Raw genomic sequence first — 17863 nt, 5'->3', positions numbered from 1 at the left:
CTTGGTTGACAATGTACCAGGCCGTAAAACAGTCGGGTGCAAATGGATCTTCAAGAAAAAGACCGACATGGAAGGAAAAGTGCATACTTATAAGGCTCGACTGGTTGCGAAGGGTTTTACTCAGACTCAAGGTATTGATTATGATGAAACCTTCTCGCCGGTAGCAAAGATTAAGTCTATTAGGGTTATGCTAGCCATTGCTGCATTTCATGATTATGAAATATGGCAAATGGATGTCAAAATCACTTTTCTTAATGGAAAGTTGGCTGAGGATGTGTACATGAATCAGCCAGAGGGTTTTGTCAGTGCAGAGTACCCTAATAGAGTACGCAAGCTTGAGAAATCCATTTATGGATTAAAACAAGCATCTCGTAGTTGGAATCTTTGTTTCGATGAGAAGGTCAAAGAGTTTGGTTTCTCGAGAAGTGAAGATGAGTCTTGCGTGTATGTCAGAGCTAGTGGGAGTATAGTTAGCTTCTTGGTACTATATGTAGATGACATACTACTTATAGGAAATGACATCCCAACCTTGCAGGAGGTTAAGTCCTGGCTTGGGAAGTGCTTTGCTATGAAGGACCTAGGGGAAGCTGCCTATATCCTAGGGATAAGGATATTAAGAGAAAGGAGTAAAAGACTAATTGGACTTAGTCAGAGTACCTACTTGGATAAGGTGTTGAAAAGGTTCAACATGCAGAATTCCAAGAAATGAGATTTACCAATCCAAAGCAATACCAAGCTGAGTAAGACTCACAGTCCGAGTACAAAGGCAGAGATAGCAGAGATGAGCCAATTACCGTATGCTTCCGCTGTTGGCTCGATCATGTATGCTATGACTTGTACCCGCCCTGATGTGGCCTTTGCTTTGAGCATGGTCAGCAGATATCAGGGGAACCCTGGCAAGGCTCATTGGACTGCGGGTAAAGAACATTCTCAAGTACCTGCGGAGGACTAAGGATTGGATCCTTACCCTTGGTGGGTGTGATGACTTGAGAGTATTAGGGTATAGTGATGCTAGTTTTCAGACTGATAGGGATAACTTTTGCTCTCAGTCGGGCTGGGTCTTTACCTTAAATGGAGGGGAAATCTCTTGGAAGAGTTCCAAGCAGGAGACGGTGGCTGATTCGACTTGTGAATCAAAGTATATAGCAGCGAGTGAAGCAGCGAAGGAGGCGATATGGCTGAAGAACTTCATCGGAGACCTTGGAGTTGTACCAGCTATTAAGGAGCCTATGGAGATTTTCTGTGACAGCAATAGTGCGGTTGCCTTAGCCAAGGAACCAAGAGATCATGGCAGATCCCGACACATTGATAGAAAATATCACTTCATAAGACACAAGATTAAAGAAGGACTCCTCGTGGCAAAGAGGGTATCGTCAGATGAGAATCCTGCAGATCCCCTTACGAAGGGACTGACGAGGGTTAAGCATTTGCAGCATGCGAGGTGCATCGGGCTGAGGGATGATATTAGTTTTACAGATTAGATAACCTTTTCTGAAACTTGTAAAATGTAATTGACGTTTGATGATGAATAAAATTTGTGATTTATTTATGAGTAAAGTGTTACTATCATTGTAAATTTTTTACTATTGTTTCAGTTTTGCATGTTTTGACTTCCAGAATAATTAATTTATTCAAACCTTCACAATCGGTCATACGTCGGAAGTAGGTATGAATCAAGATTGTCATGAATTGGGTTTGTAGATGGCTAAAGGTGTTTATACATGGCAATGGTTGCTACAATGTTCATGAGTACTCATAAGTTATGAGTATTGGAATAAACCCACGCTCACTTGTATCACTTCATGGAATTTATCTCGAGTGATCGTGAGACGATAATATCATACAAGTATTCAAACCTAGAGATATGAGTTGTTACCTATGAGTTGGTTGTGCATTGATTGCACGTAAACGCATCAGTAAGTTGATGTTATAAAACATGCCTTTGTGTACAATTCAACAAGTAGTAGAACAAGCATATGAGTCGAAGTTTATCTGTTCCTTCTAGAAATAGAAGCAATATCTGGGCCCCTTGATGATTTTGTGTTGACCCATGTATCGGGCCCGGTCAGAACTAAATTGATTTCAGTTAAGTTTTTTGTCAAACAAATCGGAAATTGAGAAACAACTACCAGACAATAAGCAAGACATAGTTCCATGATTTCATATGAGATACTATGCTTGGTTTATCTAAGTATCCACTTAGAAATCAAAATTTTCCTTGTGATGGTTTAGACATTATATTTTTAGAATCTTCATATTCCATTTTGCATACTGAGAGCGATACTTAGAGGATATTCGGGTGAGCCGGCTTTCGTAATTTGATGTGGGAGACATCGAACAACAACATAACAAGCCTTAAGTGATGGAAAACCAGTAGTCCTTTCAATTTTTGGAGGTTTCAGCAAGGAATCGAAGGAATTAGTAAGTGAGCATGGAAAATTTGAATGCAGGAATCATAGGGATTGTTCATGATTACAAGGTAACGAAGGATTGGTTTGATTTGTTGGATAAGGTGTCTAAGTCCATAACTTATTTGGTATATACTTGACCCGACCCGGCATGGTCCATTTGGGTTGCACTTCACCCGAACTATTTATGGATAATTTTATGAGAGTTATACACATATGTTTATTAATATATTGTAAGTTATAATATATTAATATGAAGTTATTTAATTAGTCTTAGTCTTAAATTAATTATGAATTAATTTAGAGGTTAAAAGGAAGACTAATTAAATTGTGGGCTATTGTTTTTATATGGTGTGGGCTAACACTTATTTGTTAATGGGCTAGGCTTATATGGAAGTCCATGGATGATCCATGGAGCTTTTAACCCATGGATCCTTGGAAAAGGAAAGGTCATGGGTTATTAGGGTTTCACCCTAACCATGCACACTATATAAGCATGCTTATGTTGCATGAAATAGCCACTAGTGTGTGTTTTGTGTGTGGCCGAATTTCCAAGTGTGTATACACTCTCTTAAAGTTTTCCAAGTGTTTGTGGTGATTTGTGATTTCCATTTGAGGCATTCATACTATTGGTGCTTGCCTCTCAAACTCCAAGGAATTAAACTCATCAAAAGGTATGTAATCTCATCTAATTCTTTTATGTTTAAAAGTACCCCATGCCATGTTAGATAGGTTATGAACCTTGGAAAATTATTATTTTGCATGTATTTAGACAAACATAGATCCAAGGTTTATTAGGGTTGCATGCACACTTAGGAAGTGTTAGATTGCTCAAAACCCAACTTGATTGTGGGTGTAAGATTGGTAGTTGTCAAATTCATACCTATAGGGTGGTTGATTGTATGATTCACATGGGAATTTCTCCACTAAAGGTAGATCGTTGGATTGACTATCCACCCGCTAAGATAAGCTAGTTGTTTGTTCTTCATCATCTATTATGGTGCTTGGAGATATTGAGTTTTATTGAGATATTGGGGTGTATTTATCCAGTTTTGGAATGTGTGTGAGCTAGGAATTGTTGTTCATGGAATGCTAGTTCTTGTAAGGTCAGGTTGTCGAAAACTTTGAATAATAAGGTTGTGAGATGGTTTAGAAATCTATCGATTACGTGATTGGCAGATCATATTTGAATGCAAGTGGGGGAGAAACATTTAGATTAATGGGAATGATTTCAGGTGTGAAACAAGAAGGAATTACATACCCTAGGCAAGGGGAGAGCCAGTACATATCGCGGTATGGATTTAGGTTGCCCCACAGAATAAGGGTTCAGGCTACCTTATCGAATGCAAGACGCATCAGCAAGGGTGCATGTCAGATATGTGATTAAGTGTAGGTTGAGGGTTGTGTTAAATCCTCTCTAACTGTTCTTGTCTGATTAAGGCTTTGGTTTCTAAGCATGGCACAAACACCTGGTTGAGGTATACTCAAATGAGGTTTTGACTCATGATTGATTATGGTATGGTAGATGGATGACAAGGCCATGGATTGAATCCATGGCTGTTTTGGAAGTGTTGTAAGACTGTGAGGTGTCCGTTTCATTTACTAGGTTGGTAGGTAGTGGCAGAGGTGTTGTAAGACTGCAGGGTGGTCGTAGAATTCACTAGGTTGGTAGGTAGTAGTAGAAGTGTTATAGGACCGCGGGATGGTGGTAACATTCACTAGGTTGCCAAGTAGTGGTAGAAGTGTTGTAAGACTGTCGGATGGCCCATAGCATTCACCTAGTCAATGATCAGTCCTAAGGATGTTGTGAACCTATGATTTGGCTTGTAGTTCTCTCAAGGTAGGATTGGACCATGAAAAGATGGGTTGTAAGACTGTGGAAGGACCAGAACATCCAGGGGATCAAGGAAGGATGTAGGCCGATTTGGGGCCGGTTGTGACGTAAAACTATGGCTGGGCCGATAGCATTCATTGAGAAGTGAAGTGGAATATTTTATATGCATGTGTTGTTTGGTTAGTCATGCGTGGAGGACTGTTGTATCCATGTTGGCAAGCAGGCATGGATAGTTTCTGTTAGATAAGACTTTTGCTTAGAGTCTCGTGGTACGATCGTGCGTTAGGCTATCAACATTACCAATTGGTTGGGAGATTCGGCACTTCGAAGAAATTAGTAGTCTAGTTCGGAACTCGGGAGATCGGAAATGTGAATGTTTAGTTAGCAAAATAAGATAGTGTATTGGTTGGGCACAATATTTAAGACTCGTGTTTTGAGTCGCCTTTGTTTTGGGTGAGAGGTTATAGGCGTAGGAAGTGCTCGTATTCTATTCTCCATTATCAGTGGCTTAATTTAGGGTCTGAGAGGTTTGTTTGGTTCGGGTTAAAGAATGAAATTATTATAGTCATTTTGGAATGGTTCTATCTGTTTAGGAGGCAGATAAGGCTTCGGATTTCTGGATTTCAGAAAGAGTAGCGATTCATTTGTTAAAGTTAGTGGGTTAAGGATTCATTATTCGTTAGGATATATGATTTCCACTATGTTTGGGTTTTGATTGTAGTATTGGAAGGTTGTCATTTGTATAAGTCGACTTCTTAGTTCGAATCAGGTTTCTAAACGGATGGTCTAAATAGCCAGGGGAACCTAGTATGTAGTAAGTAATGATTTCAAGGACAAAATCTAATTTAAGTGAGGGATGGTATTAATTAGTTCACATGTTCGGTACAATTTTCTTTCTTTCCTTGTTATTTTCCATTCAAAAATCAAAAATATCAAAAAGATTTTCTTATTTTTGTCCTCTTCATTTCAAAATCAAAAATATCAAAAAGATTATCTTATTTTTGTCCTTTTCATTTCAAAATAAAAAAATATCAAAAAGATTTTCTTATTTTTTGTTGTTTTCATTCAAAAATCAAAAAGCCAAAAATATTTTGTTGAGTTAACATGTGTGTGAATCTTTCTAACGAAGATCTATAGTGGAACATGTTTTGCGGCTATATGGAAAGATACAAATTCGATACTTTGCACTAGTTAGGTGTCCCTAGAAGCATGTTCTAGCATGTCGACCCAAGCCTCCATGACTAACCATTACGCTCACGAGCAGAATCTTAGCTTGAGCCTACCTTCAATGCATTTCGAAGCCTTAATTGATTTCTCATCATGAGAATTCCTTCCCAATTAGGCTATATTCACATTAGTCCATGAGCTACTTACTCTTCTCAAATGAGTTAAGAGTTTCCTGCTTGGTCCACTAATAGCAGAGGCTATATTCACATTTTCTTATTTTTTGTTGTTTTCATTCAAAAATCAAAAAGCCAAAAATATTTTGTTGAGTTAACATGTGTGTGAAGCTTTCTAACGAATATATATAGTGGAACATGTTTTGTGGCTATATGGAAAGATACAAATTCGATACTTTGCACTAGCTAGGTGTCCCCAGAAGCATGTTGTAGCATGTCGACCCAAGCCTCCATGACTCAATGCATTTCGAAGCCTTAATTGATTTCTCATCATGAGAATTCCTTCCTAATCAGGCTATATTCACATTAGTCCATGAGCTACCTTACTCTTCTCAAATGAGTTAAGAGTTTCCTACTTGGTCCACTAATAGCAGAGGTACTTTCGATTCTTTAACCAATCTTTTTCATCAAACATTTTTACACGATCACACACAATGACACATACCCAAGACATCTCTGGTTGAAACCAACTAGGTTATAGGTATGAAAACAATCTGTGTTCATGATCTGGATTCATGAGACCGTGATGAAGGTGAAAACCAAAATTTTGAAACCTTTAAGGAATTGACGGGGAGCTTTTGTTCTAGAATGTAACAAAACATTTGTTTCAGTACCTCCTTTAGATATTCAATGTCATATTCTTTCTTTTTGCGTGGTCTTGTCGACATCTTTACCCAACAAGATCCAAGAAAAAATTTTCTTGGAATATGTTTTTCGTCTAAATATCAGTTTGATACTTTGTTACTTAAAATTTTTTCCAAAAGCCAACTTGTCGCTAACTACATTGGTCAAACAAGCAATGTTGTTTACAATTTTTCGCATTTATGTTAAGTTGTGAACTGTAACAAAATTTCAAACAACCCACGAAGCCTGTGAAAAGAAGCCCTTCGATACTCTTCTATGAGTATTCTATTGTAATTCATGGGAAACCACACAAGCTGTTCAACATCTCTCTTGATGACGAATGAAGTGATCTTTTCCTGGGGTCTAACTGATTTTATGTTAATTTATAATTGACATCACATAACCAAATTTTATTATAATTGCTTCTTATCTTATTCTTTGGCACACATGTGCACTCACGAAATCCTTGAGGTTCTGAGTAATAGCAACTCAGGCTGATGATTTCGCAAAGTCTAGCATATGACTTCGTTTCTCAACCCGAAAGTGAAAGAGCCCAGCCTCCATGTCGAAGGTTACTGACGGTTCTTATTCCATTGGGGAAAGTGAACAGACTGTTGGATATGACATTCTGGTTTTCGTGCGGTTTTAAAGGAAAAAGTGCCAATCGCTTTTCAGTCGTGGCTATTTTTACGGCTACTAATCCGATTTTCAAGGAGCCACGTGGATTGCATTAAATGATTTAACCGTTTCAAATTCAAAATTGGGGTTTAAATATAAAAGGGTTTTGGGTTATATTGTTCCAACTTTATGCGATCAAAATTTCCCCAAATATTTCTTGCCCTTTACGATTCTCTCAAAAGCTCTCTCAAAAAGCCTAATAATGGTGGCTGTTGATCCATCTCAAACCACAGATGACAACACTTCTCAACCACTAATGAAGATTTAAAGCACTAATTACTGAGTTCAATCGGATATTACTAAGTATCCTGAAGGTTTGCAGATGTTCATCATTGCTTTGAATAACTTTGTTCTATCTACGACCATGTTTTCTTCTTTTTCTGTGCCAATGTTATGGTTATCTCTTGTTGGTTCAACTATGGTATATATCAAGACGATAAAAGTGGTTACTTTTCAGTTGATAAATAACAAGAAATTCAAGTTAACCAAGAAGTTGTTTGCTCAAATCTTGAATATTCTTAATTTCGAACCGTTATATGAGGTCTCTAATGAACAAGTCATTCACATGTTCAATGAGATAGGACATCAACCGATTCTAATGGATAAGTGATTTCAATAAGTCTTCTTTACCTTGCATATGAAATTTTTTATTTGGGATTTTTCTTTGATGCCTGACAGGTTGAACTGTTGGTCTGGATAAAGCTAAATTGGAAATTTATGCCATGATAGCTAGTCTTTATTATGATTTGTAGGTTGACTACACAACTTAGTTGTTTGAAGAATTTGTTAAGAGCATTGGTAATACAAATGTAGTGAATGGAATATCTTGTGCTCGATATTGGAGTCTGATATTGTAGTATGCTTATGAAAAGGAATGAATTGCTATTCCTGATGATGAACAGAAGCCAAATTTTCATTGTATCAACATCCGAAGACAGTGGAGGATGATCCAGACATGTTTCCGACAGTTGCACATATTCCAGATGCTATGCTTCGAAAGTTTGATCCTTCACATCCAGTGTTGGTGGCCTATTTGCAAACGATCAATCCTTCGATTGAAATTGGAGTTTTGTTGCCAAAGGGTACTGGAGGTACATCGAAAAAGTGAAAATGTTCCAATAAAGAGGTTTTGAAACCTATCCCTGATCCAGTTAAGAAAGTTGTCAAGGTTACACCAAAGAAATTTGTTCAGTCTGATCCATCTCCATGAAAGTTGCTAAGCCAATAATCGAAGAAATTTCTACAGAACCCAAGGAGACTATACCTTGAAAATCCGGTGTATTAAAATGTTTGAAGAAGATGGCTCATCGACCTCGTCATTTACCAAACAGGTCAAGTAATTTTTCATCTAAAGGTGGTTCTCATCTAAAGATCACTCGCAAGCAACAACTTAATTGCAAAGAAGAGTTCATTCGTGAAATTCCAAACCCAGTATCTCCTGCATCTAAAAACCAAAGGGTTGAAGATATGGAGAAACATATATCTAAGAAAAATCGAAAGGAGGTTGAAGAAGTTGTTCCTGAGTCCGATCTTGAAGGAAGTGGTAAGTCTCAAACACCACCTCATGATAGTGATATGGGTATTCCATCACCAACGAGGGGCTCTCCAATCAAGTCGAATCTCGAGGAGACTGGAGGTCCTGGTGGCTCTGTGAAAACATCTAATGTAGACATAACCACTAATCAAGGTGATCATTTGAAACTATCAACTCCTGCAAAGATTGATGTCATACCACCCGAAATTTCGCATACCGAAATAGTTTCTGAGGAGGTTCAGACTTCAGGCATCACTTCAAACATATCTAATATGGACACAAATGTCAATACGGGTGAAGGAGTGTCTACCAACGAATCCCAAGCTACTTCGACTATTATCATTTCATCATCATTCGACACATCTACCATTGATATTTTTGTTTCTCTACCGCCATTCCATACTTCTATTTCTACTACCTTACCTCAATCCACACAATCACCGACTTGTGAAAACATCCTTAATCAACCCATCACTTCTTTATTCTCATCTTAATCCACTGAAGGTCCCAAAACTGTTTAGGAAGATGAAACCACTAAAGATGGTGAATATATGGGTTCTTTTGCTGATATTGAATTTGATCTAGAAGAGGAGAACATTCACGATCACATGTTGATGTATGGAAAACAATTCAAAATTCTCAACAGGAATCTTAATTCATTATTGCAGCTTCAAGCTGATGCAGAGGGTCGAAATTATGTGTTTGGAATTGAAATCGAAGTGATGCTCAAGGATCAAGAGCTTCTCTTAAGAAATGAACTAGATCTGATGGACAGGAAAAATGAGAATTGTGTCAAGGCTCAGTCTTCAACCTTCAGTAGTGCGCTTAAGGAGTTGCAAGTTGTTGCAAAAGAAAGGCACATCTTGTTTGTTCAAGATGTTAAAAAGGTTTGTGAGGATGTTAATTAAAAGATTGAGGAACTAAGGGTCGATATGGACAAGGAAGTGGTAGCTATTACCAACGATTACTCTTCTCTTCACACCAAAGTTAATATCATTGCAGATGTCTTACCAAGGTGGTTAAGGGATATCATTTGTTACTCCCAAAAGTTGATAAGAAAGATAAACTTGATGGTCAAAGTTTTACGAAAATTGATGGGACGTTGAACATTCTTAGGGAGTTAATTTCGAAGATTGGTTCTTCATATTCTTCGTTGCATACTCCAGAATCTTTGTCTCAGAAATTTCAATCTTTGGAGTCCAAACTAAAGGCTAAGTTAGCTCCTCTTGCGAAGCTCATTAATTTGATGCCAACAGATGACCCATCTATTCACATTGGGGTGCAAGGGGGAGAAGGAGTTAGTGTTGGCATGAGCATGGGTTCGAAGGCCAACATGGGAGGTAGTGGTGTTTCGAAAGGAGATGAAGATGTGAAAGTTGTTGGGAAAGTCATTTCTACTCAAATTCTAACTTTGTTACCAACAACTTCGTCTACATTTACTTCTACAACAACAACAAATATCATATCGAAAGGAGTTGTTATTGGTTCTAGTGTTGGAGGCTTAATTTTGTGGAAACCACCTCCCTCAACATAAGAAATGAAAAATAAAAGAAAAGGTATCTCTACATAACCCTCTACCAAAGAAAAGAAAGATGCAATTGAAATGGAAATGGAGAGGAAAAGGCAAATTCAAAGTATACTTCGTAAAAGGGCCAATACCTCTCCTGGTATTGACAAGGGAGATCCTTCGAAGCACTATTGTTATGAGAATACTGAAGCTTTGGTGGTTACTGGAGAAATGCATGACATAGAAAAGGTTCCAAAGAAGAGTTTTGCCATAGAAAAAACTGATTTCAACCGGTTGGACTTTCCTATTAACAAGATGATGTTCTTGACTTCTCAGTATCAAATTACTGATAAATTTGACAGAGAAAAATTCAAAAGATTGAAGTTTTGATTTCACACTGTTATGGTAAAGAGGGAAGGGGAGATTTGGTCATTGGCCAAGACAATTCGAGTTCTCAACATCTCCAAGGATGTTTTGTTTGAAGGAGTGTTTCAGAATTATCAATTTCATGTTGTTAGAGCAAATAACGTCACTTTTGACTTTTCGGTGGTTGACTTCCCTCTAATGAATCTTCATGACTTAATATGTGTTGCCAGAATTTTGAAGGGAACTGATGTATCAAAGCTTTAGTTAACCAGCAAAGAAGATTTCTTGATCGGATTTGCTCACATCAGGTTATTCATAGAAAACTATTATGAATAACTTACTTTAACTGATGTCAAATTAGCTTTGGTTGTTGGCATACAAATCATAGTGCCTCAATCTTTATTAAAGAGTCAAGCGGATTTGAAATCTTATGTTGATGGTGAAATTTATTTGAAACCCCTAGGAGTAGTATTTGTTGGGAAGAACAAGAAAGGAAAGAATACTAAGTTCTTGTTTCAAGCCTGTAATGTGGAAAGATATACAACTTCACACTATATGAATTTAATTTTTCGTATGAATAGTTGTAAGATTAACAATGATGGTGACAAGGAAGAAGTTAAGAAGATAGTCAATTGGTATTCATAGATACGAAGGGTGACTTATCAAGCTGCTCAGATACTGATGACTTATATTCGACACTTCTCAGAAAAGGGGAGAATGTTGAGTTTTGAAGTCTGTTTGAGTCATTGTATGTTTCGAAGTTTGTTTGTATGTTGTTTATTATAAGGGAATTTTGTATCGAAGCTTAAGTGTCTTAGTCCCTTATATTTTTGTATGCTTTTCTTAATCCTATATATATATATATATATATATATATACATATATATATATATATATATATATATATATATATATATATATATATATTGGATGAATACTAGAGTTAGAGAGTAGCTTTTAGCATTCGACTTGTACTCTCTAAACTTTCACTGTATTTTCAATAAAGTGTAATCGAGCCAAACAGATTATATTTAGATCTTGTGTTCTTAATTCTTTTCAAATTCTGATCTCGTATTACATACTCGATTAAATAACTACTATAAGTTGTAACACCCATATTTCCTATTGGTTACGCTTACTCTTATTAAGTGCCAAAGATGAAATTTTGAAAAGAACTTTATGCCACAACGTGGTGCAAGGATGCCTATGACGTGGCAATGGATTTGTGGACCGCATGTTTATTTGGGCCACGACAGCATGGACAAGTATTGCCACAACTTGGTAGCTATTCTGGCCCAAGCCCATGATTCTTTTAGGGCTATCATTATATTTAAACCTCTCTAAGCCATTCCTAAGGTTCGTTACCAACCCTCAACACCCTTATACCTCATAGAAACCCTAGTTATCTTTCCGTTGATGATTTGTGACTTATTTTTAGCATTGTTGGCTTAGAGAAGAAGGTGCTCCATTGGTGTATCTTGAAAGGAACCAACATCATCAACATCTCTCATAGCTTATAGGCCTTTGTAAGAGAAAAGGCTCTAACTTTATGGTTTATTGTGGTTTGATCTAGAGTATTGTCCCATGTTCTTCATGTTTCGGCAAGTTTGGAATGATGGAACTCATAAAGTTTGCAACTTTATGACTCTCTTGAGCCCAATGAGTATCATATGTTGTGGATCTAGACTTTGGTTTGAGTTATTATCTTTTGCTTGAGTTTTGGTCATTTTTAGCTCATTTTTACCTAAAATGGATATACATGTTTTGGATATGCATATCTATAAAGCTTCACCATTCTAACAGATCTGCTGTTTAAACCCTTTTTGGAGTGGTTGGGTTTAGGACTTTTTCAGATTAAAGGCTTAATGGTTGATACATTATGGATTTTGTCTTTATTTAGACCCAAGGGTTGGGATCTTGATCTTGTTAAGTGTGTTAATGGATAAAGTTGGAACTTTATTAATTTAGACCATAGAATGGACCAAATATGGGATTTGGAGCTTTTAGGATTGAAGAAAACCACATAATCCATTAAGCTATTGGAATCTTAGCTCCCATGGTGGGGACATAGGTCGCCATGACACGACGACTAGGAATTTCCTATCTGTTTGGTCATACAAGGTCCACGACATTGCAGTTGACTAAATTCAACATTGTCCATTGAATTTAACCGTTGAATTTTGGTATGGGTTGACTTTTTGATAAATTTATATTCTTAGAAGGTAGACTTAGGGTATACCTTGTGTGGATTGTTAGGAGGTGTCTAACACCCATCTTTTGGCAGTGCCAGTTGTTAGCTATGGTTGGCATGATATTGAGTTGGGTTTTAGTTCGCTTTTGTGATTCAGGTGAGTCTACTCATTGTATTTGGGGGTCAAATGCACTAATGTCGCCCCATTGGATTATGTTATATAAGAAGACTAGGGGTCGCCCCTAGCAATTGTATGAAAGACCTTGATGTGGCTCCTAGAAAATTATATCCACGACAAGGGTCTAGACCTTGGCAGTTATATGTTGAATGCTAGTTGTCTTTGTGATACTTGTATGGAATAGTAGAAGATAGTTCTTAGCAAGGAAAGACCATGATACGACTCATGGCATAATAGCAATTATAAGACCGTGGTTAGCATATAACAATCTTTATTGTATGTACGGTATGTGCTATTTTGAGAAACTCATTAAACTTCGTGCTTATGGTTATTTGTTTATGGCTTTAGGAACTTTTGATTGCAAGATAAAGGGTCCGACGTGACTATACAACATCCCCCAATGTTTTTCACATTGACTATTTATGAATTTTACTCTGATGTTTAAATGATATAATCACTTTGGTTAGTTTTGGAACAAATTGTTTGTATTTTTTTATGGTTCAAAAAATGAAAAATTTACTATGAGTTTTTAGGATGTTACAATATGGTGGAGTCTCACTCTCTCCATAAGGTCTCTTTCTGGAGTGGTTGGGTTTAGGACTTTTTTAGATTAAAGGCTTAATGGTTGATACATTATGGATTTTGTCTTTATTTAGACCTAAGGGTTGGGATCTTGATCTTGTCAAGTGTGTTAATGGATAAAGTTGGAACTTTATTAATTTAGACCATAGATTGGACCAAATATGAGCTTTGGAGCTTTTAGGATTGAAGAAAACCACATAATCCATTAAGCTATTGGAATCTTATCTCCCACGGTGGGGACATAGGTCGCCATGACACGACGACTAGGAATTTCCTATCGGTTTGGTCATTCAAGGTCCACGACATTGCAGTTGACTAAATTCAACATTGTCCATTGAATTTAACCGTTGAATTTTGGTATGGGTTGACTTTTTGATAAATTTATATTCTTAGAAGGTAGACTTAGGGTATACCTTGTGTGGATTGTTAGGAGGTGTCTAACACCCATCTTTTGGCAGTGCCAGTTGTTAGCTATGGTTGGCATGATATTGAGTTGGGTTTTAGTTCGCTTTTGTGATTCAGGTGAGTCTACTCACTGTATTTGGGGGTCAAATGCACTAATGTCACCCCATTGGATTATGTTATATAAGAAGACTAGGGGTCGCCCCTAGCAATTGTATGAAAGACCTTGATGTGGCTCCTGGAAAATTATATCCACGACAAGGGTCTGGACCTTGGCAGTTATATGTTGAATGCTAGTTGTCTTTGTGATACATTTATAGAATAGTAGAAGATGGTTCTTAGCAAGGAAAGACCATGATACGACTCATGGCATAATAGCAATTATAAGACTGTGGTTAGCATATAACAATCTTTATTGTATGTAAGGTATGTGCTATTTTGAGAAACTCACTAAACTTCGTGCTTATGGTTATGTGTTTATGGCTTTAGGAACTTTTGATTGCAAGATAAAGTGTCCGACGTGACTACACAACATCCCCCAATGTTTTCCACATTGACTATTTATGACTTTTACTTTGATGTTTAAATGATATAATCACTTTGGTTAGTTTTGGAACAAATTGTTTGTATTTTTTTATGGTTCAAAAAATGAAAATTTTACTATGAGTTTTTAGGATGTTACAATATGGTGGAGTCTCACTGTCTCCATAAGGTCTCTTTCTGTAGTGGTTGGGTTTAGGACTTTTTTAGATTAAAGGCTTAATGGTTGATACATTATGGATTTTGTCTTTATTTAGACCTAAGGGTTGGGATCTTGATCTTGTCAAGTGTGTTAATGGATAAAGTTGGAACTTTATTAATTTAGACCATAGATTGGACCAAATATGAGCTTTGGAGCTTTTAGGATTGAAGAAAACCACATAATCCATTATGCTATTGGAATCTTATCTCCCACGGTGGGGACATAGGTCGCCATGACACGACGACTAGGAATTTCCTATCGGTTTGGTCATTCAAGGTCCACGACATTGCAGTTGACTAAATTCAACATTGTCCATTGAATTTAACCGTTGAATTTTCGTATGGGTTGAGTTTTTGATAAATTTATATTCTTAGAAGGTAGACTTAGGGTATACCTTGTGTAGATTGTTAGGAGGTGTCTAAGACCCATCTTTTGGTAGTGCCAGTTGTTAGCTATGGTTGGCACGATATTGAGTTGGGTTTTTGTTTGCTTTTGTGATTCAGGTGAGTCTACTCACTGTATTTGGGGGTCAAATGCACTAATGTCGCCCCATTGGATTATGTTATATAAGAAGACTAGGGGTCGCCCCTAGCAATTGTATGAAAGACCTTGATGTGGCTCCTGGAAAATTATATCCACGACAAGGGTCTGGACCTTGGCAGTTATATGTTGAATGCTAGTTGTCTTTGTGATACTTGTATGGAATAGTAGAAGATGGTTCTTAGCAAGGAAAGACCATGATACGACTCATGGCATAATAGCAATTATAAGACCGTGGTTCGCATATAACAATCTTTATTGTATGTACGGTATGTGCTATTTTGAGAAACTCACTGAACTTCGTGCTTATGGTTATGTGTTTATGGCTTTAGGAACTTTTGATTGCAAGATAAAGGGTCCGACGTGACTACACAACATCCCCCAATGTTTTCCACATTGACTATTTATGACTTTTACTCTGATGTTTAAATGATATAATCACTTTGGTTAGTTTTGGAACAAATTGTTTGTATTTTTTTATGGTTCAAAAAATGAAAATTTTACTATGGGTTTTTAGGACGTTACAATATGGTGGAGTCGCACTCTCTCCATAAGGTCTCTTTCTGGAGTGGTTGGGTTTAGGACTTTTTCAGATTAAAGGCTTAATGGTTGATACATTACGGATTTTGTCTTTATTTAGACCCAAGGGTTGGGATCTTGATCTTGTTAAGTGTGTTAATGGATAAAGTTGGAGCTTTATTAATTTAGACCATAGAATGGACCAAATATGAGCTTTGGAGCATTTAGGATTTAAGAAAACCACATAATCCATTAAGTTATTGGAATCTTAGCTCCCACGGTGGGGACATAGGTCGCCATGACACGACGACTAGGAATTTCCTATCGGTTTGGTCATTCAAGGTCCACGACATTGCAGTTGACTAAATTCAACATTGTCCATTGAATTTAACCGTTGAATTTTGGTATGGGTTGACTTTTTGATAAATTTATATTCTTAGAAGGTAGACTTAGGGTATACCTTGTGTGGATTGTTAGGAGGTGTCTAACACCCATCTTTTGGCAGTGCCAGTTGTTAGCTATGGTTGGCACAATATTGAGTTGGGTTTTAGTTTGCTTTTGTGATTCAGGTGAGTCTACTCACTGTATTTGGGGGTCAAATTCACTAATGTCGCCCCATTGGATTATGTTATATAAGAAGACTAGGGGTCGCCCCTAGCAATTGTATGAAAGACCTTGATGTGGCTCCTAGAAAATTATATCCACGACAAGGGTCTAGACCTTGGCAGTTATATGTTGAATGCTAGTTGTCTTTGTGATACTTGTATGGAATAGTAGAAGATGGTTCTTAGCAAGGAAAGGCCATGATATGACTCATGGCATAATAGCATTTATAAGACTGTGGTTAGCATATAACAATCTTTATTGTATGTACGGTATGTGCTATTTTGAGAAACTCACTGAACTTCGTGCTTATGGTTATGTGTTTATGGCTTTAGGAACTTTTGATTGCAAGATAAAGGGTCCGACGTGACTACACAACATCCCCCAATGTTTTCCACATTGACTATTTATGACTTTTGCTCTGATGTTTAAATGATATAATCACTTTGGTTAGTTTTGGAACAAATTGTTTGTATTTTTTTATGGTTCAAAAAATGAAAATTTTACTATGGGTTTTTAGGACGTTACAATATGGTGGAGTCTCACTCTCTCCATAAGGTCTCTTTCTGGAGTGGTTGGGTTTAGGACTTTTTCAGATTAAAGGCTTAATGGTTGATACATTATGGATTTTGTCTTTATTTAGACCCAAGGGTTGGGATCTTGATCTTGTTAAGTGCGTTAATGGATAAAGTTGGAGCTTTATTAATTTAGACCATAGAATGGACCAAATATGAGCTTTGGAGCTTTTAGGATTTAAGAAAACCACATAATCCATTAAGCTATTGGAATCTTAGCTCCCACGGTGGGGACATAGGTCGCCATGACACGACGACTAGGAATTTCCTATCGGTTTGGTCATTCAAGGTCCACGACATTGCAGTTGACTAAATTCAACATTTTCCATTGAATTTAACCGTTGAATTTTGGTATGGGTTGACTTTTTGATAAATTTATATTCTTAGAAGGTAGACTTAGGGTATACCTTGTGTGGATTGTTAGGAGGTGTCTAACACCCATCTTTTGGCAGTGCCAGTTGTTAGCTATGGTTGGCATGATATTGAGTTGGGTTTTAGTTCGCTTTTGTGATTCAGGTGAGTCTACTCACTGTATTTGGGGGTCAAATGCACTAATGTCACCCCATTGGATTATGTTATATAAGAAGACTAGGGGTCGCCCCTAGCAATTGTATGAAAGACCTTGATGTGGCTCCTGGAAAATTATATCCACGACAAGGGTCTGGACCTTGGCAGTTATATGTTGAATGCTAGTTGTCTTTGTGATACATGTATAGAATAGTAGAAGATGGTTCTTAGCAAGGAAAGACCATGATACGACTCATGGCATAATAGCAATTATAAGACTGTGGTTAGCATATAACAATCTTTATTGTATGTAAGGTATGTGCTATTTTGAGAAACTCACTAAACTTCGTGCTTATGGTTATGTGTTTATGGCTTTAGGAACTTTTGATTGCAAGATAAAGTGTCCGACGTGACTACACAACATCCCCCAATGTTTTCCACATTGACTATTTATGACTTTTACTTTGATGTTTAAATGATATAATCACTTTGGTTAGTTTTGGAACAAATTGTTTGTATTTTTTTATGGTTCAAAAAATGAAAATTTTACTATGAGTTTTTAGGACGCTACAATATGGTGGAGTCTCACTCTCTCCATAAGGTCTCTTTTGGAGAGATAATCTTGGGCTTCACATATATTTATATTTGAATTAATGCTTCATATAGTAATGAA

General features: G+C 37.1%; 1 protein-coding gene across 2 annotated transcripts in view; it reads right to left on the bottom strand.

Annotated features, from left to right (window-relative positions):
* LOC111916543 (myosin-14-like) overlaps window positions 1-17863 on the bottom strand; it is a 55640-nt gene that overhangs the window by 10363 nt on the left and 27414 nt on the right. The gene's annotated exons all lie outside the window — the stretch shown is intronic.

This window comes from Lactuca sativa, chromosome 1 (genome assembly GCF_002870075.4).
Source record: "Lactuca sativa cultivar Salinas chromosome 1, Lsat_Salinas_v11, whole genome shotgun sequence".
Classification (NCBI taxonomy): domain Eukaryota; kingdom Viridiplantae; phylum Streptophyta; class Magnoliopsida; order Asterales; family Asteraceae; genus Lactuca; species Lactuca sativa.
The sequence above is the reverse complement of the archived record's forward strand: the minus strand, read 5'-3'. Positions and strand labels throughout refer to the sequence as shown.